The sequence below is a fragment of the Dipodomys spectabilis genome, unplaced genomic scaffold, assembly GCF_019054845.1.
Source record: "Dipodomys spectabilis isolate Male_0828 unplaced genomic scaffold, ASM1905484v1 ptg000327l, whole genome shotgun sequence".
NCBI lineage: Eukaryota > Metazoa > Chordata > Mammalia > Rodentia > Heteromyidae > Dipodomys > Dipodomys spectabilis.
This window is the reverse complement of record NW_024871004.1, coordinates 4,105,634-4,131,134: the sequence shown is the minus strand read 5'-3', so window position 1 is coordinate 4,131,134 and position 25,501 is coordinate 4,105,634. Positions and strand designations below refer to the sequence as shown.

The 25,501-nt window shown below is 36.2% G+C and overlaps 1 pseudogene; it reads left to right on the top strand.

Annotated features, from left to right (window-relative positions):
• Positions 1-14,930: 14,930 nt before the first annotated feature.
• On the top strand, positions 14,931-15,030 carry LOC122128278 (annotated as a pseudogene).
• The last annotated feature ends 10,471 nt before the right edge of the window (positions 15,031-25,501 follow it).

The following is a 25,501-nucleotide window of genomic DNA, read 5'->3' as shown; positions in this document are numbered from 1 at the left end:
AATAAACATCTAATACTTCTTCTTTGAAAAGAGACATCTATACTGTTGATGTCATTTAGCTTTACTCCTACGTGGAACATGAACTATGAGGCCACTCCCTTTCTAAATCATGCTTGCAACTTTGTAGACAGTAGAATGGAAGCATAATACTGTTTCCAATGCAAATCAGATAAAAGAGCATGGACTTAATTGGAAAAAAGTCCATCCTGAGAGAGCAGGGATTATACTAGCCATGAACTGGTGGATAAGATCACATTTATTTTCTTTCCTTTACTTATATATTTTTTGTTGGTGGTGGTCTTGGCACTTGAACACTGGGCCTGGGAGCTGTCCCTCTGCTATTCAGCTCAAGGCTAATGCTCTATACTTGAGCCACAGTGTCACTTTCAGTTTTCTTGTAGTTAATTGGAAAAAGAGTCTCAGGGACTTTCCTACCCGGGCTGGATTTGAACCCTATCCGAAGATCTCACCACCACCCAGCTTAGGATCACGTTTCTTTTTTTTTATTTTAATTTTTATTTTTTGTGAACATACTGTACAGAGGGGTTACAATTACATGGGCAAGATAATGCATACATGTCTTATCAAGCATTGCAGCATCCTCCTTTGCTTACCCTTCACATCCCTTCCCAGCCTGCCCCCCCTCATCCCCCCAACCCAATCCTCGCCCCGCCCCCCGGCACCAACGTTGTAAAGTTCGTTTTCGACATGAAAACTTGTACTTCTCATTATTGCAACAGGTCCACCTTTATCCTTAAACGACCAGTTTTTCCCCATCTCCTCCACAAATTATACCGGCATGAAATAGAGTGAAAACAGGGGTTATATTGTGGGGGAGGGACATACAAAGCAACAAAGAAATAATCTTATAAATGCGTTAGAAACAAACGCATGAAAGAAAAAAACGTTAAAATACATATTTAAGGGTTCATTTTCCTAACATCACATTATCTGACATTTTCTGCTTGACTCATACATATACTAGATATTGCAAATAAGGGAAACCATGGGACCTATGTTTCTTTGGGCTTAGCTTACTTCACGTAATATATTTTTTTCCAAGCCTTTCCATTTCCTAACAAATGGGGAAATGTCATTCATTTTGATGGAGGCATAGAATTCCATTGTGCATATATACCACATTTTCTTGATCCATTCATCTACTGAGGGGCATCTGGGTTGGTTCCATATCTTAGCTATGGTAAATAATGCTGCAATAAACATAGTTGTGCTGGTAGCTTTAGTGTGGTCTTACTTGTAAACATTTGGGTAAATGCCCAAAAGTGGGATTGCTGGGTCATAGGGGAGCTGTATGTGAAGTCTTTTGAGGAACTTCCATACTGCTTTGTAAAGTGGTTGAAAAAGTTTACACTCCCACCAACAATGAAGTAAGGTTCCCTTCTGTCCACATCCCCTCCAGCATCTGTTGTTGCTATAGTTCTTGATTTTTGCCATTCTAACTGGAGTGAGGTGGTATCTCAATGTTGTTTTGATTTGCATTTCTTTTATGGCTAGAGAGGTTGAGCATTTCTTCATGTGTCTATTGGCCATCCTTCTTTCTTCTTCAGAGAAGTTTCTCTTGAAGTCTTTCGCCCACTTATTTATTGGGCAGTTGTTTCTTTGAGGATTTGTTGTTGAGTTATTTAATTTTTTTGAGTTCCAAGTATATTATAGATACGAGATCCTTGTCCATTGTATGGCTAGTGAAGATCTTCTCCCAATCCGTGGGCTATCTATTGATCTTACTAACTATGTCCTTTGCCATGCAGAAGCTCTGAAACTTCATGCAATCCCATTTGTCCAACCTTTCTTTGATTTGTTGTGTTTCCGGGTCTCTATTAAGAAAATTTTGCCCTGCGCCAAGGAGACCTAGGGCTTCTCCTATTCCATCCTGTAATGTTTTCAGTGTCAGCTTTGACTCCGAGGTCTTTGATCCATTTGGAGTTGCCGCTGGTGCAGGTTGATCTATAAGGATCTAGCTTTATTTTTCTACAAGTAGTTAACCAATTTTGCCAGCACCATTTACTGGAGAGGCTGTCTTTCTTCCATTCTATTTTTTTAGTTCTCTTATCGATGATTAGATGGCTATAGGTCTGTAATTTCATTTCTGGGTTTTCAATTCTATCCCATTGGTCCTGAGGTCTGTTCTTATGCCAGTACCAAGCGGTTTTGATTACTATGGTTTTATAGTAGAGTTTGAAATTTGGTATTGATATTCCTCCAGCAGTGTTCTTTCCGTTGAGGGGCCTTTTTGCTATTCGGGCTCTTTTATTGTTCCATATGAATTTTTGGATTGCCTCTTCTATTTCCTTGAAGAATGAGGTTGGAATTTTGATAGGTATCGTGTTGAATTTGTAGATAGCCTTGGGAAGTATTGCCATTTTCAAGATGTTAATCTTTCCAATCCAGGAGCATGGGAAGTTTTGCCATTTTCTAAGTTCTGTTTTGATTTCCTTTTTCAAGATGTTAAAGTTTTCATCGTAGACCTCCTTCACTTCTTTGGTTAAGTTAATTCCTAAGTATTTTATTTTTTGTGGGGCTATTACAAATGGAGTTGCTTTAGGATCACATTTCTAACAGTGTACACTCAACATATGTAATGTGCATGTTCATCTATCTTTATATGAATTCTTGAGTTAAAAATCTAGGCTACAGCTTAGCCTTTACACTCACAAAATGTTTGTAATTTAAAAGTTGATACTACTGGAGAAATAAAGCCTAAGAATGTAAAGGAGTCTGGGAAGTTCAATTTGCATCCAGCCTGGGCAGAACAGTCTTTGAGAAACTATATATAATTAACCAGCCAAAAGCTGGATTGGAAAAATGGCTCAAGTATTGGAATACCAGTCATTCGCAAGATTGCTGAATAAGATTTTGAGGCTTTTGCATACATACATGCAATCATACAAATATATACAGAGGCACTTATATGTGCAAAAATACACATATGAAGCAACTCTCAGAATATGTGGAAAAGTTAGAAAACAATAGAAAATATGTTCAGAGTAAGACTAGAATCAAGTGATAATTGTTAATTTTAGAAAGTCCTCAAGTGAACTTTCTTCAAAAAAGTTTGACTATTACATAGATAGGGACCAGAGATAATAAGAGAGTCAAGTAATCATTATTAAAGGGATTGGATCCATGGAGGAATGAATCAGAGACTCCTGCAGGTACATCTGATAATGTTAATATCCTGTGTCAAATGTTAGAACATCTTTGAAAAGAGTAAATGAACACTCTGAGCACTGCAGTGGATAATATTACTGAGAAGTTTAGAATTGCTAGTCTGTATCTAGATTAAATAAACAAGAAACTATGGCAGGGCAATGTAATATAAGCCTAGAATTCTAGCACTCAGACTAAGATAGGAGATTAGATAGTGGAATTACACAGTGATACCTTCGCTGGACCAGGTAGTATAATTTTGTCTTAATAAAATAAACCAAACAAGAAAGGAATACAAAGTTGGACATTTGGGCTAATTTTGTCATTATGTTTTGAGAAGTCAAGTTTCCTATTGAAATGCAACTCATATATAGTTCTCAGTTGTGTTTTAAATGCTCTCTTCATTACAGAACATTCTTAGATGCAAAATGGTTCGTGATTCCCATCCAAAATTTGAAAAAGTAAGTAATCATCACTCTGTTAGATTCCAAGGAAAGGATGAAGGATTACAAAAACTTAAGCCTGGAGAAATAGCAAAGTTAATCTAATGAAGGACTATGTAGATCTTGCTAAATTAGAGTTTAGATTTAAAATGAATATTTTGGTTTTGATTGTAATTTCATATTCTATAGGATACTTACAAAATTCTTTTTAAGTAGAGTGTTAAATTGACAAATTTACAAATGTTTCTTGCATTCTACTTGCCTAGAATATTCTTTCATGAGAGTTATAATTAGAACTCAGTTAATAGATACTTCCAACACTTCATGTATAAAATGATAATGTGAATAATGTAGACAGAGTTGCCAACAAATGGATGATATTAATTTATAAATTTAGAAAAAGGGCAATTTTTTGAAGCTTTGGTATAACATGGTATGAAGAGAATAATTGTGTGACATCTTTCTTCTACCTGTATGTAACACAAGAAGCAAATTCCTTAATTGCGTGCCTCTGTATACAGTGAGAAAAATGCTAGGTTTGGGATTTGTTTTTATTTTTGTTTTTGTTTTATTGGTTTGTCCTATGGCTTGAACTCTGGGACTGGACACTGTCTCTGAGCCTGTTTATGCTCAATGCTCGTGCCCTACCACTTCAACCTCAGCTCACTTGTGTCTGCCTTTTGCTGAAAAGTTTATTGGAGATAATAATCTAGGGATCCTTCCTGCCTGGGTGGGCTTTTGTCAACATCTACTGCATTGAGGTCCCTGGATAATGGTAACGAAATCACCAGGATATAGGGGATGCAGAGTGCAAACAGCAATTGCCACTGCATGCTGTGCTTTATTTAAGTGGTATTTAAAGACAAGCAAGCATGATCTTTGCCAAGATTTGGTCAGAAGACATTCACACAAAAATTTCAACAGATACATTTTTACTTGAACTATGAGGCAATGTCTTGGTATATTATTATCTAAACTATTTTAGAGCAAGCTCAAACCACTTCTTCAATATCAGTAAAATGCTTGACCAGCTGCTCATCTATGTTTAAGCAAGCAGAAGAGCTACTTCCTCAGCTCCCAGGAGTCTATGACATGTGTTTTGAGACAGGGAGAAAGAACATTTTCCCTCTCCAGCCCGGCATGCCAAGAGCTTTCCTAATACTCAAACACAGTCCTCAGATAATCCTGAGGCCAGAGCCTGCATCATTTTGCCCCTTTAACATAGACCCTGAGTCTTCACAATTTCCTTCTTTTTTCTTTTGTTTTAAAAGTAAAGCTTTCCACAGGGTTATCATAGACACTTGCACTGGTTTCATAAACATGTAATATAACAGTACAAGTGCAAACAAAATAATAACAATCATGAAGTGGCCATAGTTTCAGCAAACACCTGCATACGCCTGGATTCAGATGTAAAGTCTTTGCAGGCCCTTAAATATGTATTCACATCCCCAGATTCTTTAATAGGCAATAGGGCTCGTCTACAGTCCTCATTAGCATTCTCATGAGCCAACATGTGCAGCAGTTGTTGCCGTGGAGCCTCTCCCACAACAGTACGTTCCAAGGTCACTTTCAATCGTGATAAAATTTCAACATAGGGTTTACTAGGTTTTTGAATTACTTTAGTCCAAGAGCCATAATGCTCTCCTACTGGTGGAATCCTTTCCCATGCCTCAATTCCTATGTCTCTTAACTGCTCATGGATCTCTTCAGGAGAGTTTACTTTTATATGAGCATCCGCTTATTGTTCTGTTCCACTTAACATGGGAAACGTTATGATCTGCAGGTGTGGATTACTGCTCTGTGCATTTTGTCTAGCCCTTTTTGTACATAACTCAATAAACCACATTTGCCATTGTAGGTATTTAGGTGTCTTAAGCAAGGCACTACAAAGCATCTTCCAATCCATGGGAGCAAAATTATTGTAATATCGGGCAAGCCCATTAAGCAATTCCTTAACATAATGAGACTGAGGACCATACAACTGCCTTCTTAAGTTTACCAATATCATCAACAACAACACCTTCATATCTTTCTGGTTGAGCTATACCATTCATAAAGGGTGGTCGAATTACAGGATAAGAAAAAATAGGCATTTCATCATCAAACTCACTGTATTTCTTTCGGATCCAACCCTTCCAATTGTTTAATAAATGCATCATCAACATTAGAAGCACCATCATTTGTAAATTGTTTACCAAAAATATCATGTACATTAAATTGTAACTGAGCAATCAATTGAGGAGCTGTAGAATTTCCAGATAAATACTGCTGTATTAAATTCTAATCATGTATAGATTTATTACATTTTACATTAGTAATGCAAAAGGTAATAAAATTCCAATCACATTTTAACAATAACTGTTTTTCCACAACCAATAACTTTTTTCCTAACCATCCCACTGTCTGTTTAAGAATATTAATCTGTGTTTATAATAGAGCATAAATTTCTACCTGTGAGACACACAATTCATATGAATTCCGGGGCCATTCTTCCACAAAGTGCTTAGTTTGTAAGGCAGTGTATAGGGCAATTCCAGACACCACAGCAACAGTGGTAATAGAAATTAAGTTTAAGATCACAGATACAAGTTGCAGAGCTTCTGCAGGGCAAATGACATAGCTAGCAAGATCAATAGAAAGCCCACGGATTGGGAGAAGATCTTTACTAGCCATACAACGGACAAGGGTCTCATATCTAAAATATACTTGGAACTCAAAAAATTAAACCCCCCAACAACAAATCCTCAAAGAAACAACTGCCCAATAAATAAGTGGGCGAAAGACTTCAAGAGAAACTTCTCTGAAGAAGAAAGAAGGATGGCCAATAGACACATGAAGAAATGTTCAACATCCCTAGCCATAAAAGAAATGCAAATCAAAACAACATTGAGATATCACCTCACTCCAGTTAGAACGGCAAAAATCAAGAACTCTAACAACAACAGATGCTGGAGGGGATGTGGACAGAAAGGAACCTTACTTCATTGTTGGTGGGAATGTAAACTTGTTCAACCACTTTGGAAAGCAGTATGGAGGTTCCTCAAAAGACTTCACATAGAGCTCCCCTATGACCCAGCAATCCCACTTTTGGGCATTTACCCTAATGTTTACAAACAAGACCACACTAAAGCTACCAGCACAACTATGTTTATTGCAGCATTATTTACCATAGCTAAGATATGGAACCAACCCAGATGCCCCTCAGTAGATGAATGGATCAAGAAAATGTGGTATATATTCACAATGGAATTCTATGCCTCCATCAGATAGAATGACATTGCCCCATTTGTTAGGAAATGGAAAAACTTGGAAAAAAATTATATTAAGTGAAGTAAGCCAGGCCCAAAGAAACATAGGTCCCATGGTTTCCCTTATTTGCAATATCTAGTATATGTATGAGTCAAGCGGAAAAGGTCAGATAATGTGATGTCAGGAAAATGAACCCTTAGATGTGTATTTTAATGTTTTTTTTCTTTCATGCATGTGTTTCTAACACATTTATAAGATTATCTCTTTGTTGCTTTGTATGTCCCTCCCCCACAGTATAACCCCTGCTTTCACTATATTTGATGTCAGTATAACTTGTGGAGGAGATGGGGAAAAACCAGTTGTATAAGGATACAGGTGGACCTGTTGCAACAATAAGAAGTACAAGTTGCCATGTCCAAAACGAGCTTTACAACGTTGGTGCGGGGGGGGGGGGGAGGGAAGGGGGGGCAAGGGGGGAAGGAGAAGGATTGGGATTAGGGGGGGAGGGGGGAGGCTGGGAAGGGATGTGAAGGGTTAAACAAAGGAGGAGGCTGCAATGTTTGGTAAGAAATGTACGCATTATCCTGCCCATGTAACTGTAACTCCTCTGTACAGTATGCTCACAAATAAAATTAAATTAAATAAAAAAAAAAAGATCACAGATACAATGGCTCCAATCATACGCTTTGTACGTTTTAGAAGTTTGGTAAAAAAAATTCAATAACACTATCCAAAGGATTTTGGGAACATTTTCTTCCTAATTTAACAGGTAGCCAAATATGAGTTCTTTGTTGTAATATCATAGTACTATCACTGTCATTAAAATTAAGAGAGGAATTAACGCAAGAATAAGGAGACAATTAAAACAAGAAATAGTAGGAGAAAATGTAAAATTTCCCACTAAAAATACATAAGGCAGAGGTACACAAGCAGTTACATCATAAGATTTGTACAAAGCAAAATTATAAGTGGACGTAGAGTTCGACTTCCCTGAAAATGATCCATTTGATAGCATCACGGGTTTCAGCACCGCTCTGACCTTCCAAAGATGAGTCTGAACAGCAGTGGGTGCAGTCATGAAAGCCCATCGAGCATCTGCAATGCCTCCATCTCCCCAGGCCATCAGTTGATCTCCAGTAAGTGATTCATTAATGGTTTCCAGCATCCTAGTAACATTTGATAAATCACATCTGGTAATATTCCATTCTGAACATGTATTAATAAACTGTCCAAAAGGTCCCCAATTAATAAAATTATTGAACACTTTTCCAAATTTTCCTCTACACTCTTGCCACACAAAAGGCTGATATTTTAAATCAATATAAGTAAAATCGGGACACATAGGTAAGGATAACTTGCCATCAAAGGTGACACTTTCCCAACTACTATTAATGGACCAAGTAGTTAATCGCTGCAGCTGTGTTCTAGAATTGGAAGTGCGTTTCCCAGGTAAAACCCAATGTTGCCAATTCATAACTAAACATGGAGGAGGCCCCAGACAAACAGGCAAGGGATGAGTATAGTAAGTAAAATTTAAAAAGCTACCATCATCCTTATTGTAAAATGTCAAATTATTCCAAGGAGGAGACAAAACAGCAGGAACATTCTAGACGGCTATATCCATGTCTCTCCAAACAACAGGTTCCAATAAAGGAGGGTTAGGAACAAAGGCCCAATAAGTTAAATTAGCATTAGCATGGACAGAGTTTACAGTAAGCAGGGCACACAGGGCCAAGAACAAGTTCTCAGTCGTGACAGGTTTACCATTGCATTGTAACATCTTTTGTCCTTCTCCAGTCAACTTTTTAACCTGCCCCCAGGTGGGCAGTGGGGATTTCTTTTTCCTCAACTGTGGCAGATTCCTTGCAGGATACGGGGCTGTCCTCACTGGGCCGCGTCTGTATCCATCAGGCAGGAAGCTAGTATTGTTTCCATCCTGTGTAGACAGAAAACCCTATCCTTGTCCCTTATGTAATAATGTTCCTAGTTGCAATTCTGCATCCAATGCAATCTTAATCCATACGGGAGCATTTAAATAAAGTTTTTCTGATATTTGTTCAAAATGGCACTCAGCGCTAGTTAAAATATCTCCTTGTGGTAAGTTTAAAATATTAAGAACAAAAAGAGCTTGATGTAAAATTATTTTAGGATTTTGCATGGAAAACCACAAAATATTCATACCTTCATCCAAACTTTTCCTCCTTTTAAATTTTTTGATTTGTTGTTTTAGTGTTCAACTATGCTTCAGCAAGCAGAAGAGATACTTCCTCAGCTCCCAGGAGTCTGTGACATTTGTTTTCAGATAGGGAGAGAGAACATTTTCCCTCTCTAGCCTGGAATGCCAAGAGCTTTCCTAATACTCAAACACAGTCCTCAGATAATCCTGAGGCCAGAGCCTGCATCATTCTGCCCCTTCAACATAGACCCTTAGTCTTCACAATCTTTGAACTGTAATCTTCCAATCTTCACCTCCTGATTATCTATGATAGTTAAAAAAGTATAAATATAAATAATATTTTCAAGAATACCAGTGGAGGAAAAATGATGCAACCCTGTTTATAGTGGTGTTCTTTCCAGAATATGGAGGGCATCACATTAGCAGAGGTGCAGTGTATTTTCACAATGGACATAAGCTATTCTTGATATGAATTAAGGGAATTTTGAGGTGCACCCTACAAGTTGGAAACTGGTGGGCTAGGATGAGTTTATGGCATGAATCCTGTGATTGATGGTCATAGAAATAATAGCTTAATCTGATAAACAACTGCTTACTCTTGAAGAATTAATTATCACATGCTTCATAGTTTTATCCCATATCAGAATGTGGCTCTTTTTTTGTTCACTTCTCAGTCTGTAACACCCCATTGGAAAATGCATCTACTGCAGAATTACATAACATGCAAACAGGTATATTTTGAATCTCTCAGGTATGGAATGTTCAGAATTTGAAAATGAGTTGTTATTAGTCATAGGAATTTTGAAGAACACATACATTCTTTCCTATTAACAACTTATTTACTTTTAAAAGTTATGGGTTTCCATAGAATTAAATTGTTTTCTGTTTTATTATAACAAAGTATTATTTTATTCTGTTTTCAAAATATTGGCAAGTATATTGTGAAAAAATTGTCTAGTTGGATATCATTCAAGTTGATGACCCTCTGATAAAGAAGAGGTAATTAATTCAAATTAGATGCCAAATAATACTGATTTTTAAGTTACTAGATAAAGAATAATATTTACTCTACCAAAACAGTGAAATTTTATTTCATCAGCTTATTTTTTAAATTTAATTTTAATGTGAAAGTGATGTGCACTGTGGTTATAGTCATTGTAAGGTAGTGAATACATAACTTTTCAAACTTGTTATCCCCTCTCTCATTTTTCTCAGTTTTTCCTTCACCCTAATACCCCTCCCAAGTTGTAATGTACATTTCCAACTTATTGTCTTGTGAGAAATGCTATTGCATTGGTTTGCTGTTTGTCCTTTGTCTCGCCATTTTTTTTTTTGTTCCTGTTCCCTTCCCTAATTAAGGTAAATGTATACACAATACACAGGGTACCAAAATCAAACACAGCAGGGGATAAACCATAGGGGAACATCTCAAAGAAAATAGAGATCACATAGTACATCAAAAAAAGCAACCGCAAATAAATATCTGTTTCCATATCTTGGAGTTCATTTTGCTCAGCATCAGCTTATATGGTCAAATATATGCATAACAAAGCCCCTGGAAAATAGTAGTTTCATGGACACTATATCATGAAAGCAACATGTCAACTGTTTTTGATGGTAAAGGTGGGATTAAGATTGGTGAATTCACGATTTTGATAAAGGAATTTCAAAAGATTTAAAAATTTATGACAGGTAAATTTTAATTGTTCAAACTTTTTAACAACTTAGCCTATTAAGAAAATTTAACATTGTCTGGGAAAATAGGCTTTCATGCAAAGAAATCCATGGAGACTTAGCTGAGAGGGAGCAATATGGGTGAATATGGCTCATTTTCACACTAAACAAACAAACCTCACAAACCTTGCTGTAAATCCTGTAGGTTCCCTTGAGAATTGTCCTTACCCAGGGAATATACTCTCACTGTGTAAAACAAAGTTGTAGTGGAATTTAAATTCAAAATTCTTTTTAAAAAAGACATCAAAATTTGTGAATGGACATTTAATAACCAAACAGTAATTCTCTGAAAAAGAAGGAAATATAATTCAAAATCACTTGACTTTATTAAAAGTAAGAGAAAAGAGTAATGAAGAGAGATGAGAGAAACCATAGAGGACTGTTTTCTCTCCGGTGGTGTAATGGTTTCTTGATCTTGATTCTTCCATTCTATCTTCATAAGCTATGAAGTCACAGCTCAGGACTGGAGTAACCAGTTCAGACAAAGAATACTCACAGAATGGGGGCTGGGAAAGTGGCTCAGTGGTAGAACGCTTGCCTTGCATGCCTGAGGCCCTGGGTTCAATTCCTGAGCATCACATAAGCAAAAAAAAAAGCCGGAAGTGGAGCTGTGGCTCAAGTGGTAGAGCGCTAGCCTTGACCAGAAGAGCTAAGGGACAATGCCCAGGCCCAGAGTTCAGGCCCCACGACCGGACCAAAAAAAAAAAAAAACACAGAAGAAAATATTAGCAGTAGATGTAGGTGATTTATAACCTTAGACAATCTATTTAAATCTCTTCAAAATTCTCCCCTACCCTAAACTGCCCTCTTTGAACAGCTTTGTTTACTTTTCCCAAGACTGCCCTCCATTAACTGTTTAAAATTTTGTGAGGTCATATACATACTTTCTAGAGATTGCTGTTTGTTTGTAATTTTTGTGTGTTTTTGTTTGTAGTTGTGTTTTTAACTGAATTTCAAAAGGTTGTGCAAGTGTGTTACAATTAAATATGTCCATCTAATTGTCCAATGCTCTTGGATCAGAGTCACTCCTATCATTGTCAACCAACCCTTTCTCCATGATTTATTTCAGATTTACCACTTCCTTTATTACATGTGTACATTGAGTATTCTAGCTGTACTTGCCCCTTGTTCCATTTTTCATTCATTCTATGTCTTTACTATTATTCCTTTCTGGTTTCAACTTCCTGATATTCATTCTATTAAACTGTCTGTTAATACTTTGAAAGGTTTATATACATTTCATGGAGTTTCAATCCTACATATACTTAAACTGATGTCAGCATATACTTCCATAATTCATTCATCTGTAATTACAATTTGCAAGACTGGAGACGTGAAGCATCTAAACATGATTTTATTCTCATCTTTTTGGAAGATTAATCTATAGTCAACAAGAAAGTTTAAAAATCGCTTAGAATTTATAGCTAACTACCAGTTTTTATAAATGGCTTAGTGCAATGGTGTGTGATTATTTTATTTTAATAGGATATTTTCTACTACCTATAAGTTTTGGAAAAAGAAGAAAACTAAAATTTACTACTATAGAGGAATATGATAGAAATAGAAGATAGATTATAGGTTTGTCACATCTCTGATCAGTACCCATATTCAAGACTTAAAGTCATATTTATTACTATGTTAGACAGATAGGGAAAATATATGATAAGGCAACACATGATAAGGCAACTATTAGTGACTTTTTAAAATGTACCTTCTTATGTGATGAAATTTACTTTATTAGCTAATATTTGGGTTTGAATTATGGGAGGCTGATCTATTTAACACATTTCTGGAAGGTACCTACTGAACAACGCAAATGGTGGGAGATACTATTTCTACACTTTAATTAATGATTGAACTTATTTTGCATTAGTGCTGGGTAAATAAATCAACTCTATTGTAACTTGATTCCTACACTTGAAAAACTTTTAATGTCACTATCATCTACTTGTCAAGTGTTATTTTGGTGAATATGATTCTAGAAAGTTTATTTGAAAAGGAATATACTTGAAGGAGATTAAATGTAGGTTATCATTGGTTTGAGAATGACAACATTTTTATACTACAGAACCAAGTTTTACTGAAGTACCAGTGTTTTGAAGCACTAGGGTCTTCTCAATTAGTTTTTTTAAATTATATTTGACATCTAAGTCAAGTTTTCCTAGCCTTGGTAGAACAATTATGGAACTATCATTCCAGGAAATTTTTTGGCCTACTTATGCTGGACTGAAATCTTTCATTTATCATTAGCAGAGAGGTATTAAAAATAATCTTGTGACATTTGTGATTTTGTTTACTAATATGGGCTTGTCATCTGTAAATTGAAAGTTTGAACTACAGTACTTTCACTCATATTTTGTGATCTCCTCTTTCATTTGAAGTTGCCTTAAATTTCACAATTGCTTGCTGCTAATTACTGCAAGGAATTGGGGCCCTGAAATATTCTAGGAAATGAAAAATTGAGATGGGTCTTCAATTACATTCTGTTAACATTTTGGATGGGCCAAGGTTAGAAGACTTGCCATTGTTATCTGATGATGCAGATAACCTGGGACCTGGTATCCTCGGACCCGTGGGTACTGTAGAAGAATAATAGCTTTTAGGCATAATATGGAGAAAAACACTTTGGGACCAGCGAGTTAATACAATAAACACAGCAGCAGTGTAAAATCTCTTCTAGATTAGAGGAAAACAATACTGTTTTTTTTTTTTTTTTTTTTTTTTTTTTACTATGTGAATTCAGAAGACCAAGAACACTTAGAAGGTATCACAAGTTTATACCAAAGACATTGCATTGATACTTTTTATATTCGAATATCTATTCTAAACCTAATTATTTATGTTCCAATCTATTTATGGGAATAAATTTCAATTTATTTGTCAAATTATAAATTAATTCTAGTAAGATTTACTGTGTGAAATTTAAGATCGGCACATATAAATATAAAACATATAAGTATATATAATATAAGAAATTGTTATGCATTGTTCTGTTGTGGTTAGGGTATCAAAGGCAAATCTGTTTTAAAGTATTATTCCATTATCTCTACCTCAGTTTTTGGTAGAGTTAGACCTAAAGCTTTACCATTTGTAAATGTAAAGCCTGGAGGCAAGAGGAAACACTTTGATTTAAACATTACCAATTTAAGGCCTAATATCGAGGAGAAATATATAGACTTCTCCAGGAGCTATGAAAATATTTGGTGATGGAAAGTCAGTAGTGTAAGTTTCTGCCTGGTTGTATGGTAGACAGGCCAGGATATTAAGTAAACATGCATATGAACAACATTTTCACCTTCTTGGCTTTAGCTACTTTTGAAATAATAGGTAAAATAAATATTATATATATATATATATATATATATATATATATATATTGTTGTTTGGGTCCAGTCATGGGGCCTGAACTCTGGGCCTGGGCCCTGTCCCTCAGCTCTTCAGCTCAAGGCTAGTGCTCTACCACTTGAGCCACAGCACCACTTCCGGCTTTTTTCTTTTTCCTTATGTGGTGCTGAGGAATCAAACCTAGGACTTCAGGCATGCAAGGCATGCACTCTACCACTGAGCCAACTTCCCAGCCCAAACAATTATATTTTGATAAAATACCTTCTATTCTGAACAGTTCGGACTGAAGTGTTCATCTCTCTATGATCCCTTGTAACTAAGATTAGTTTTGTTCCAGTAAGACAATCTATGCTGTCAGTGTAAGATATTCTGGTTGGTCTGTTCCTACATGGAAGAAGGGTAAGGGTCAGGAAGACATTTGTGCCACAGAGACCTCATTTAGGAAATTTTAAGCTGCAGAAGTTTAGAAGTGGATCTTAACCAAGGCTTACTTTGAATCCATTAGCTCCACAAAGATAACTCAGTTGATAAATAAGTACTTGAAAAGCCATCACCTTTGGACTTAGCTGTAAAAGCTTCAAAATATGATCAAATTTAAAATGAAAATGACAAAATAGTTATTGACAAAAAATTGCAAATGTGAGTAATCGACCAAACAATATAATTTTTTTCCACTATAGACAGAAATTTAGAGAAATAAGATCAATAGCATTTTTAGGAACAATAAGGGTTCCTTGTTACAAATAGGCAACCATGAATATGTGCCTGTATAAAGATTGCATCAATAACTACTTAAATTTAGAGGATACTACATGCTTCAGCAGCAGGTCTACCCAAATTACAACAATACAGAGATTAAAATGGTACTTGCACAAGGATGGTATGAAAATTTGTGAAGTATTCCATATTTTTCATTCTTCAAATGCAAGAAATGAAAAACAGTTGTTAAAAAGTTGATTACAAAAATACAAGTGTAACAATACATGTAATTCATAGAATTAAAAGTTAGTTTGACATCAGTGTATTAAATCTTCACCTTAGAAAGGCCCTTACATAGCATAACCTTTATAAAACTTGAAATTAGATAACATTGTCATTTTATCCCAAAGAAATAAAATTTAAACCATGCTCATAGGGGCTTCCGGGAAGATGGTGGAGGAGAAGCTGAAGGCTAAACAAGCTCTCGCATAGAAAGCAGTTTTAGAGTTCCAGTGAACAGTCCTAAGCCAGAGAATCACACCAAGTGTGCCATCACAGTACACAGAGTTAGGCCAGAGAGGGAAAATCCAGCCAGGGAGAGAGATCTGAGCATTTGCCAGCAGCTTCGGCAGCAGCGGTGGCCATAGTCGCCATCCTGTAACACAGAGAGTCCAGGACAAAGGAGCCACATGCGGTTGGTGAGCAGATTCTACTCAACACCAGCAAGAACTGACAAGGAGCAGACATCTTCATCCTGCGGTTCACAGACCAGAGACGACCCAGGAACCAAGACTCGGTGAAAGTAGAAGCCTAACATCCTCACTCCTTCTCAGGGAGCAGAGGAGAGAAGGCCACCCCTCCCCCCGACAACCGGACATCTCCATCTTGGATACTGACAAAGCTCAGTGGAGCTGCTAGCTCCAACTAAGGCCTTGGAAGAAAACTAGAGTCATTTAGCAGGTCACAAGAACCTAAATTGACCTGCCAGACTCAGCTTCACCCCGGGAAATGTCACCCAGCTCAGGCGCAAGCCCCAGGAATGGCTTTCTTCACTGGGTAATCAGAGCCAGAGGCTGCCCCTCCCTTAAGCAGCCTTGACAATCAATTGAAATTCAGTAAACATAAACCCAGAGAGTGGCTCCAGCCTGGGCTCGTGAGTTTCTAACAAGCTAGCCCTCAGGAAAAGCTAATGTTTGCTGAAAAGCCTCAACTCTACCCAGAACCTAGCCTCATCACAGCATCTCCAAACGAGGAAAAAGCCATCTCCCTCTTTGTGATAATCAAAGCAGATCCCCCTCCCATTAAAGTAACCTGAGAGGAGGATCACAAAATCCTGGGTAAAGCAGAGCATTTTTTGGCCTGTTCAAACTGACTTAAGAAACCAACCAAGCCACAGGAAAATCAAACACCACAAGCAGATCAGAGACTCCAACAAGAGGCTGGTTACAGACACAAGGGAGATACAGGATTTTTCCCACCACTCCCAAAAAAATCAAAATATTTTTTCTTTTTTTGTACATTTTATAAAAAAAATTTTCTAAAACTTTTTTTTAATTTTTAATTTTTACCTTTTTTGAAAATAAATGTTTCCTAGTAACTTTTTTTCCCTCTTATACTTCTTATTTTAGGGGTATATTTGTGTGTGCGTTTTTCTTTCTTTTTTCTTCTTTAAATTTTTTTTTTGTTTTTTGTTTTGCTCTATTGAACTTCTGATCTTTTTTTCTTTCTTTCTTATCCTTTTCACCTTTTCTTCTCTTTCATTCTTTCTTATGTGACTTAACTGTTTTTCTACACATCCTCAGATATACCCATAGTCGATTATTAGACCTTCTCCTCCATTGTGTACACACTTAATCCACAAATTTATTACTCAGTTCAAAACCTCTTAGACTTAAATTCCTTGATAGCAGTACTACCTCTTTATACCTATATAATATTTTAGGTATTTTTATTTTTAAGTTTTTCACATCTCCTTTATATCCCTCCTCTTCCGCATTATATGCATGTTCTTCTCTCAATATTTCGTTTTCGTATCTACATAATATTTTAATTTTTACTTTTCTATTTTTTCTGGTCTCTTTTTTTCCCCTTTCTCTTTCTTCTTTTTTTTCTCTCTCTACTTTCATCCTATTCACCTATTTCCTGTTTTGAGATTAGGACTTAGTTAACTCTCCCTGTGCCTTCCCACATCTCTCTATTCCTATTTTTTACCCACATCTCTCCCTAAACCTAATAATTTCTGGCTTGCCAAATTTGCATTTGCAGTTTGTAGCCCATTAATATATAGTTGTTTGACGTTGAATAGATGTATCCATTGAACGAGATTGTATCTGCAGACTATTGACTGTGCAAATACCGACTTTGGTTGATGCTTGCCTTAAGTTAGAGTTCTAGCACAAAACTGGTGATTCATTCATCCCAAATGGGCAGAACAAACCTGAAAAACACAGGAAAAATGGCAAGTCCGGGTATCTCAACTCCCACTCATGGTAATCAGGAGACAGAACAGATAATGAATAATCCAGAGGAGAGAAAAGATTAATCACCTATAAAGGGAAACCAATTAGAATCACCTCAGATTTCTCAGCAGAGACAATCAAAGCACGAAGAGCCTGGAATGATGTATGCCATGCTCTAAAGACAAACAACTATCAACCAAGAATACTGTACCCAGCTAAATTCTCCTTTATAACTGAAGACCAAATAAAAACCTTCCATAGCCAAGAAAAATTGAAACAATACATCTCCACCAAACCAGCCCTACAAAAGATTCTTAAAGATGTCCTACATATAGAAAACTAACAAGACCACAATAAAGGCCAAGAAAATGCACCCAAACTGAGAATCCAAGAAGATAGGAAGAACCCAGTTTACATAGACCCCAAGAAGGTAGATAACATGGCTAGAGCTCCCAAATACCTCTCAGTCCTATCTCTCAACATTAACGGACTTAATTCTCCAATTAAGTGACATAGACTGTCTAGTAGGACTAAAAAGCAAGATCCTTCTATCTATTGCCTTCAGGAGTCACATCTTGCTGGTAAACACAAAAATATATTCAATGTTAAAAGCTGGAACAAAATCTACCAAGCAAATGGCCCCCATAAACAGGCAGGAGTTGCAATCCTAATATCAGATAAAATAAACTTCCAATTAAAATTTGTGAGAAGAGATAAACAAGAGGTAAAGAAGGTCACTACATATTAATTTTAAATATCTATTCGAAAAACAATGGAGCACCCAAATTTATCCAAGAAACACTACTTTCCCTCAAATCCCACAGAGATCCAAAGACAATAATTGTTGGGGATTTTAACACACTACTCTCCCCACTAGATAGATCAAGTCGGAAAAACTCAACAGAGAAACCGCAGATCTAAACAACTGCATAGATCAAGTATATTTAACAGACATCTATCGAATATTTCTCCCAGCAGCATCAAAATACAAGTTTTTCTGAGCAGCACATGGAACATTTTCTAAAATAGACCACATTTTAGGCCACAATGCAAACTTGTCCAAATTCAGAAACATTGAAGTTATACCTTGCATTCTCTATGACTACAAGGGAATAAAATTAGAACGCAACACCAAAAGCCACCAAAGAAATTCCTGTAACACATGGAGGCTGAAGAACACACTGTTGAATAATGAGTGGATCATGGAAGATATTAGAAAGAAAATCCAAATGTTCATGCTATTCAACAAAAATGAGCACACAAATTACCATCTCATCTGGGACACAGCAAAGGCAGTACTCAGAGGCAAATTTATACCTTTGAGCTCCTACATCAACAAATTGGAGAGATCTGAAACCAACAATTTAATGAGATATCTGAGCGTCCTTGAAAAAGAGCAGCAAGATATACCCCAATATAATAGATGGAAAGAAATAATCATTTTAATTAATTAATTAATTAAAATTAAAATTAAATCAATATTAAATGAATTAGAATTCAAAAAAACTATTGGAAAAAATAAAAAAAAAACAAAGAGTTCGTTGTTCGAAAAAATTAACAAAATTGACAGGCCCTTCACAAATCTTACCAGAAAAAGAAGAGAACACACCCAAATAAATAAACTCAGAAATGAGAATGGAAACATCACCACAGAAACAACCAAGATTCAGGACATTATAAGGGAATACTTCTCAAAACTTTATGCTAATAAGTTTGAGAACTTGGTAGAAATGGTCCTTTTCCTAGCAAATATTGACATGCCAATACTAAAGCAAGATGAGTTAAACCATCTTAACAGGCTCATATCAAGCATTGAAATAGAAACAGCAATACGAGACCTCCCATATAAGAAAAGTCCAGGTCCAGATGGTTTACAGCAGAATTCTACAAGACCATTAAAAGCAGACCTCACAGCAATATTACTCCAAACCTTCAGTGAAATTGAACGAGAAAGTTCACTACCGTACATATTCTATAAAGCCATCATAACTCTCTTCCCAAAATCAGGCAGGGAATAATCAAATAAAGAGAACTATAGACCCATTTCTTTGAGGAACATTGATGCAAAACTTCTCAACAAATTTTGGCCAATCGTCTTAAACAATGTATCCAGAAAATCATACACCACAATCAAACAGGATTCATTTCAGGGATGCAAAGCTGGGTCAATATTCCCAAATCAATTAATATAATTCATCACATCAACAGGAGCAAGGATAAGAACCACATGGTTATCTCAATATATGCAGAAAAAGCATTTGACAAGATACAACACCCCTTTATGTTGAAGGTTCTGGAAAAATTAGGAATTATGGAACATTCCTCAATATAATAAAGGTTATATATTACAAACCTACAGCCAGCATTATACTTACTGGTGAAAAACTAAAGCCATTTCCTCTTAACTCAGGAACAAGACAAGGATGTCCACTATCACCACTTCTCTTCAATCTAGTATTAGAATTCCTGTCTACAGCAATAAGACAAGATGCAAACAAAGGTGATACAAATAGAGAAAAAAGAAATAAAACTCCCCCTCTTTGCAGATGACATGGTCCTCTATTTAAAGAATCCCATAGAATCCACTCCCAAATAATCAAGTTGATTCAAAACTTTGGCAAAGAAGCAGGGAATAAAATTAACCCCCCAAAATCAATGGCTTTTCTGTATGCCAACAATGAGAAAAGTGTGGCTGAAATTAGGAAAACAACTCCATTTGTAATAGCCCCACAAAAAATAAAATACCTAGGAATTAACTTAACCAAAGAAGTGAAGGACCTTTATGATCAAAACTGTAAAAACTTGAAAAAGGAAATCAAAACAGAACGTAGAAAATGGGAAAAACTCCCATGCTCCTGAACTTGGAAAGATCAACATTGTGAAAATGGCAATACTTCCCAAGGCTATCTACAAATTCAACACGATACCTATCAAAATTCCAACCTCATTCTTCAAGGAAATAGAAGAGGCAATAAAAAATTCATATGGAACAATAAAAGACCCCAAATAGCAAAAACGCTCCTGAACAGAAAGAACACTGCTGGAGGAATATCAATACTAAATTTCAAACTATACTACAAAGCCATAGTAATCAAAACAGCATGGTAGTGGCACAAGAACAGACTTCAGGACCAATGGAATAGAATTGAACACCCAGAAATGAACCTACAGACCTATAGCCATCTAATCTTCTATAAGGGAGCTAAAAAAAATAGAATGGAAGAAAGACAGCCTTTTCAGTAAATAGTGCTAGCAAAATTGGTTAACTACTTGTAAAAAATTAAAGCTAGATCCTTATATATCACCCTGCACCAGAAGCAACTCCCAATGGATCAAAGACCTCGGAGACAAAGCAGACACTCTGAAAACATTACAGGATGGAATAGGAGAAACCCTAGGTCTCCTTGGCGCAGGCCGAAATTTTTTTAATAGAGACCCAGAAAGGCAACAAATCAAAGAAAGTTTGGACAAATGGGATTGCATGAAGTTGTAGAGCTTCTGCATCGAAAAGGACATAGCTAGCAAGATCAAAAGAAATCCCACAGATTGGGAGAAGATCTTCACTAGCCAAACAACGGACAAAGGTCTCATATCTAACATATACTTGGAATTCAAAAAATCAAACCACCCAACAACAAATCGTCAAAGAAACAACTGCCCAATTAATAAGTAGGCTAAAGACTTAAAGAGAAACTTCTCTGAAGAAGAAAGAAGGATGGCCAATAGACACATGAAGAAATGCTAAACCTCCCTAGCCATAAAAGAAATGCAAATCAAAACAACATTAAGATACCACCTCACCACAGTTTGAATGGCAAAAATCAAGAACTCTAAAAACAACAGATGCTGGAGGGTATGTTGGTGGGAGTCTAAACTTGTTCAACCACTTTGGAAAGTAGTATGGAAGTTCCTCAAAAGACTCCTCATTGAGCTCCCTTATGACCCAGCAATCCCACTTTTGGGCATTTACCCAAATGTTTACAAACAAGACCACACTAAAGCTACCAGCACAACTATGTTTATTGCAACATTGTTTACCATAGCTAAGATATGGAACCAACCCAGATGCCCCTCAGTAGATGAATGGATCAAGAAAAAGTTGTATATATACACAATGGAATTCTATGCCTCCATCAGAAAGAATGACATTGCCCCATTTGTTAGGAAATGGAAAGACTTGGAAAAAAATATATTAAGTGAAGTAAGCCAAGCCCAAAGAAACATTGGTCCCATGGTTTTCCTTATTTGCAATATCTAGTACATGTCTAAGTCAAGCAGAAAAGATCAGATAAGGTGATATTAGGGAAATGAACCCTAAGATATGTATTCGATTGTTTTTTTTCTTTCAAGCGATTGTTTCTTAATCATTTATAAGATTATTTCTTTGTTGCTTTGTATGTCCCTCCCCCACAGTATAACCCCTGCTTTCACTGTATTTGATGTCGGTGTAATTTGTGGAGGGGAAGGTCAAAAACAAATCGTTTAAATAAGGATACAGGTAGACCCGTTGCAACAATGAGAAGTACAAGTTGTTATTTAGAAAACAAAATTTACAACTTTGGTGGGGGGGGGGAGGGGAGGATAAGAGGGGAAGGAGGGGGGAGGATGGGAAGGGATGGGACGGGGAATAAAACATGTTTTCTTTCATGTGGTTGTTTCTAACACATTTGTAAGATGATTTGTTTGTTGCTTTGTATGTCCCTACCCCACCGTCTAACCCCTGCTTTCACTGTATTTGATGTTGGGATAATTTGTGGAAGGGAAGAGAAAAAAACAAATCATTTAAATAGGGATACAGGTGGACCCTTGCAACAATGATATGTACAAGTCATTATGTTGAAAAATGAACTTTACAACTTTGGCCTGGTAGAGGGTACTCAAGGGTAGGTGGTAGGGGGAGAGTTGGTGGAGGTGAGGGTTTGAGGGTGCGAGATAGGAAGGGATGGGAAGGGGAAACAAAGGAGGAGGCAACAATTCTTAATGAGAAATGTACTCATTATCTTGCCTAAGTAATTGTAACCCCTTTGTATGGTATTTTCACAATAAAAAAAAATCGTAATTTAAAAAAAAAATAAAAAATAAATATAAAATAATTAAAAAAGAAATAAAAGAATATAAGGACCTTAGGAAAAGGAATCTTAAACTTTTTCTATATGGAATGTAATCTGAAAGGACACATTTATTAATGAACATATATATTATAAAACATTGTAGACTTCAAAGTACTATATCTAGAAGACAATGAAATAGATTATGGACTTTACACAAACATAGATACCTTTTGTAGACAAGCAACAGGAATATCTTTAGTTTCTATACTATACATTTCAACCGATAAGTTAAAATTAAAAAAAATCACAAACTCTGCAGAAATCATTATAGATGCATACAAGCAACTCTTGTATATATTTTGACATCAAAGTCAGGCAATTCACGTGGAAGAATACTATAGAATCCATCAATTTTTTAATTAAGATATTGCTGTTGCTTTGATTATGAAAATATTTTGTAGGGACACAAAGGATGGACTGGCACTTTTGAAATTTAAGAAACTTAACCAAACCATTTCTACATAGGAGAACAATTTGTACAGCCATCCTCAACTTCAAGGAGGTAGTGATACATACTTATCCTTTTGGTAATATCAAATGCAGTTTCTTCCAAGTTGTTCTTCAGGCCCCGTTTGATATTATGGTTCAACAGAAGGAGATACAGCATATCTTTGCTATTTCTATTTCCAGCAGCAAGATGCAAGGGTGTCAAGAGGCCTTTAGTTTGGGGATTGGTATCTGCATCATGATGAAGTAAGAAAGAATCCATTCTGGTGTTATTCCACATATAAGCACTGTGCAGGGGTGCCAAGCCATTCAGAGTTATTGCATGAATATCTGCCTTGAGCTACCAACTCATGGACAATGTCTAAATGTCCAGTCTAGGCTTCCAGATGAAGAGGGGTATACTTACCTCATCCCTAGTATACATATGAGTGGCCTTTTTGGAAAGTAGTCTCGGCACTGTAGTAAGCCGATTAATTTCGGCATACCAAAGAAGAAATTTGCATGGATTCTTCTCCGTTATTTTCTTGCAATTGATACCATTCCTCACGTTTTTATCTTGTTCCTTGTCTTCATCCGAATTGCCTAACCAGAGACTATGAGTACCAGTGGGAATGAAGTGTCCATATATTTCCCCAAAAGCTGACATTGGTTGAACTGGTCAGAAAAATCGGGTGAATTTTCTGCATATGTTTTTTCACCATGATTTATTTTCTCTTTTTCCATTTTTACTATTCTAAATTATTCTAACTGGAGATTAGTGAATTGATAGAGAGCAGAAGAAAGATTTTCCTCTCTATTCAAATGCACAGACTGAAAATATGGACCAGTGGTGTCTTCATGTGCAGCTTATTCTAGGAAGGAGAAAATAGGAAACAATGCCTTCTACGTAAATGATTTGGGAAATACCATGATATAGTGTAAGAGAACTTACTATTCAATATATGAGCTTTAAGAACTTTCTAATAGTTCCATTATTTATTGGTACCCAACATTAGAAAAAAATGTATAATACAGTAGTAAAATAGAAGTCCTTTGCATGACTACTTAAATTCCTTTTTTTTAAAGACACTTGGTTTCATCTAAAAAAGTAGGCCTATCTATTGTCCTCAAGTGATATTGGTGATTGAAGATGCTTAATAAGTCAAAATGTATTAGTATTCCTTTGATATCAATTAAATTTCATTTTTCTTCTTGGAGAATATAATTATCAAAGCAATAGTTCAGAATCAGCAAGCAATAGTTCAGCATCATGCTTCCAGTGCAAGTGGATCACCAGTAAGTAATCCTCGATACCATTTTCCACAAAAGTTTTTCACAAATACAATCTGCCTGCCTTCTCTAGCTGCTTTCCAGCCTGGACCTGTTCTTTCATTGTGTAGGAAAAGTATGATTCAACTGATTTCAGTCATTTTTGTTCTTATAATTATCAAGGATTTAGATTATTTTTTTAAAAAATTAGTTGTGGGGCCTGAACTATGGGCTTCGGCACTGTTCTTGAGCTCTTCAAATCAAGGCAAGCGCTCTACCACTTGAGCCACAGAATCACTTCTGTGGTTCTGTTTATGTGGTGCTGATTTGGGAAATGGCAGAGCAGAAAGTGAAATGATGCAACCAAAAATATAAAAGCAAAATAAATTAGGACAATTATGGAGCAACCATATTGTCTATGAGAATCATGAAAGAGAGAGAGGAAGAGAGATACAGATGTGCATTGACCTATCTAGACACAAAATCAATGCTTCTTATCTATTTACAAAGCAAACAATTTTATTTTTTATTTGTTAAAAAGATGGAAAGAAAATTTATGTATTTACTTGAAATTAGTACATACATTTTTAGTCGCCTACATAAAGAGACATAGCTCTGACCAAATTACAGACAAAATTTTAATCCTTGGTCTGGGAAGGTGGCTAAGTGCTTTTCTTGTAGCTTAGTACAGTACGGATACTGCTTGCCAAAAAGGCCACTCATATGAATACTAAGGATGAGGATGAGTATACCCCTCTTTATCGGGAAGCCTAGAGTGGACACTTAGACATTGTCCATGAGTTAGTAGCTCAAGGCAGATATTCTGCAGTAAATCTGAATGGCTGGACACCCCTGCACAGTGCTTATATGTGAAACATATTGCAGCACACACACACACACACACACACACACACACACACACACACACACACACACATCATCATCATCATCAGATTTCTTCTTAAGTATTTTTTGTGTATGGTCTTAAGAAGAAATTTACATTATTAACTTGAATTTCTGACAGAACAATATAATCACTGTACATCTTGCTTCTATACTCTCAATATTAAATTGCTATCTAAGTATGTGCAATAGATAAGTATAGGAAAAAGTAGGAGCCACACTGGTGGCTCATGTCTTTATTCCTAGCTAATCAGAAAGACAAAATCTGATGATTATGGTTTGAAACCAGACAAAGAAAAATAGTCCATTAGATTCTGGTTTGAAAGTAACCAGCAAAAGCTAGAAATGGAGCTGTCTTACAAGCGGTAAAATGCTAGCCTTGAGAAAACTAAAACAAAAAAATAACAAATTCCGGGACAGAGCTAGGCCCTGAGTTCAAGCTCTAGTAGTAGTATTTAACTAATGAAGGAATGAATTAATTAATTACCTAAAATAAAATAAGTGGTCACATGTGGT